This window comes from Gavialis gangeticus, unplaced genomic scaffold (genome assembly GCF_001723915.1).
Source record: "Gavialis gangeticus isolate Ggan-Ray unplaced genomic scaffold, GavGan_comp1, whole genome shotgun sequence".
Taxonomy (NCBI): domain Eukaryota; kingdom Metazoa; phylum Chordata; order Crocodylia; family Gavialidae; genus Gavialis; species Gavialis gangeticus.
Window position 1 is genome coordinate 184,434,053 of NW_017728992.1, and position 3,173 is coordinate 184,437,225.

At 42.3% G+C, this 3,173-nt stretch overlaps 1 protein-coding gene across 3 annotated transcripts in view; it reads left to right on the plus strand.

Moving 5' to 3' along the window:
* ZHX2 (zinc fingers and homeoboxes 2) overlaps positions 1-3,173 on the plus strand; it is a 154,061-nt gene that overhangs the window by 60,751 nt on the left and 90,137 nt on the right. For all 3 annotated transcript variants that reach the window (XM_019528117.1, XM_019528116.1, XM_019528115.1), the window contains exon 2: positions 924-996. The gene's annotated coding sequence lies outside the window, so the exon portion shown is untranslated. The remainder of the gene's footprint in view (positions 1-923; positions 997-3,173) is intronic.

Here is a 3,173-nt window from a genome sequence, read left to right on the forward strand (position 1 = left end):
ATGTTTGCCTGGTTCTTATTGTTCTCATAGTTATTCATTTCCTACCTCCTTCCAAACTGTATGTATGCTGTGCAGACTTCAGGGCTGGCCATCTTTCTCGCACATTTCTTCCATCAGTGTTTTTTATCATCACTGATTTGCTGTAGTTGCTGAAAACAAGACTTGCCCCTGATGCCTCTTCCTTTCTAAATCAGAGATGGGTAAAGCCAGCTCTTAACAAGTCAGACATAGAAAATGAGCCTCTCCAACGAGAAAAGTGGCAGCAGGAAGAGGTCTCACTAGCAAGATTTGTGCCGTGGGCAAAATCCTGACGGGGTGTCAGTTCCACATGTCCCAGGAACTCGGTCCCTGGCTGCTGCTGATGCCCACCCCCAGTTATTGCGACTGCTGCCACCCCCTGTAAATCAGCGCCTGGGGCCGATGCCTCACTCAGCTACCCCTAATTACTCTGCTGGCAACAGGACTTCTGTTGCGAACTTCCAGTGCCCTTCTCAGAACTGCACCACACCCTAATATGACTGTTTTTAAGATGTCATATCTCCACTAGACTAGCAGAGCAGATCATATCTGCTATGCTGGATCACTGACAGATATTTCTGGTATATAATATTAGCACCAGTGGGAGGTTTTGGGGATGCTAAAATATGGGATTTTCCAGTTCCTGCTTGCCCTAAGTACCTAAGCAATGAGAGAACTTGTTCTGAACACCCTCAAGGAAAGCCTTGTAGGATCAGAACTTCATTGTCTTTCATCTGTCACTCACTTCAGAAGAGTCAGCAAAAAAAACCCCCAAAAATGATGCTTTTTGTTACTCGCCGTTCATCTTACCCTGTGTGGTTTTTAACTGGCTAATCAAGCATTGGGGTGGCTGCCTGCATTTTCTCCCTTCTGATAAGTTATGCCTCTTTTCCTTTCTCCTTTAGGTGTCAGAAGTTCTGCCTGTCTTCAAAGAGATAGAAGTACTGAGATTCCCATGATGTAAGGGGCAAGTTCCTGGTGAGTAGTGGTATCTATTTAGTTTTAAATGAGGAACTTGGGTTTGGTCAAACAGAATAAAAGGGATAGAAGATCAAAGCAAAAGCAAAAACATTTTATTTAAGAAATTTTTATAGGGAGTAAATCTAATGCTGTGGAACCACTCGTCTGTTTTTTGGCATCTCCTGTAAGCCACAAAATAAAGTCAGCAATGTGTTACAGCACAGGCTAAAGAACAATCTTGCTTCAGACATAAACCACATGGATGTATTTAACTGAGTAAAGGGATAACAAAATGGACAACTGGCACCGTCCGAAGCTTGGCTATCATTTACGAGGACCAGCATGCCCCTGAAAGAGAAAATCAGCTTTTCGTGTCATGGAAGAGATGAGGTGCAGAATTCTTTGTTGGCAGAAAGCCTTGTATTTTTAAGGGGAAAGCAGGGGAAGCAAGAGTCCTCTGAATACGCCTGGCTTTCATTGCCCACTTGTGTCATTGGAATAAGGAACAAATTGAGTGGTAAACCTCAGGCCTTGTATCTAGGTCCTCTTAGATCAAACCACATACAGAGTCAATGAGTGGAGCAACTGGCATGGGAAAATAGGAGGCACCGTGAAAAGACCCAGGTGCTGGTTCCAGGGGATCCATGTGCTGTTGTTGCAGAATATACGGGGATCCAAGTTTGTCATGATATAGGAGGTGCTTCTGTTCTTGCTCTCTAGTTTAAATATTAGAGTTTGGAAGGTAGGGAATTAAAATTGGCTGGGTCAAGGAGCCAGACATGGGGTTTATGCTGGACTGTGTCAAAGCTAGGATATTTTTTGCAGTTGTATCTTCTTCAGTTAGACTGTTCTCTATCATTTCAAATTATGCTCTTGGATATTAAAATCAACAAGATCCAGGGAAGTCCAGCTTTTTCTTACACATGCAATGGTGTCTGCTTTTAACTAAAATTCCGCAGAATTTCAGTTCCCCTTTGGCCTCAGTGATATGAAGATTCATCTCTGTTACACCAGTATAAATCCTTTGGCAAAGACGGACCATAGAGAGTACATAATGAGCCATGAGCCAAAGTGGATCTGTACTGGGGAAAGAAACAAGCAAGGAGAAAAATTTATCAACAGGAGTGAGACTGAAAGAAGTGGTTCCATAAAAAAACCTTGCGAGGAAGGGACAAAAACTCTTCAATCAATCATTTCATCACTGTTTCAGTCAATTGTGAAAGTAAAAGACATCAGAAATGTTGAAGTGATGCTGGAATTATGATGGGGGAAGAGATTAATATTTGTCCTCCTTCAGTATCATCTATAGTTCATGTTCACTGTTGGAATCACAAGTGTGTTTTTTTTGCTAGATCACAATGTTTAAAATGCCACCTGAGGTCTGAAATCAGGCTGTGCTTTTTCTGTCTAGTTGCCAAGGTTCAGCAGTTCGAAGGAAGCTCATTCTTATGATGTATGAATCAGAACAGAATCCAGTTCCTTTTTTCTGCAGTCGTATTGGCTCTGCTGTGCCAGAAAGTATAGAAATGTATCCATCCCCTCAAAGTCAGTAGATGTGACTGGAATGGGGAACAGGTATATTAGAAAGGTAGCCTCTTTAGTGAGTCTCTTTCTGAACATAACTGTACATTAGACCAGTGGTTCTCAACCTTTTTAGACTCAGAAAATGCCAGCTTCTAAATTTCACTCATTCAGTTTTGCTCTTGCAAAGAACTCAGAAGAACCACAGCAGAAAGTTTTGGACTCTGTGGGATTCCTATTTGAAATCTCTGGGTTTATCTTATGAATCAGGTGGAAGTTTTTGCACACCTAACAGTGCTAATATTGAGCAGCACCCATAGAAGGATCTTGTCGCACTGTAATTAAGAGTCACTGCATTAGACGGTTGCTTCTAAAGTTTCTTATTCACTTTGCTCTAATTTGCTTTCCAAATCCAAGTGATTCCCCTCCCCCCCCATCCCACTTTAAGATGGTCATAATGCCTCTTCTGGAACTGCACCATTCCTGTACAGTAACAAGCCAGGGCACTGACTTTCCCCCAACGTTAAACATGGTATTTCTCTCTCCTGCGGCCCCAGTAGATAAACTCCTAACCAAGCAGACAGTATTGAATCCCTGTTTTGAAAATTCCCAAGGCCACTTTGCTTATAAATTCCAGCACACTGCTAACATCTGTAAATGGTGGCAACAGGCAC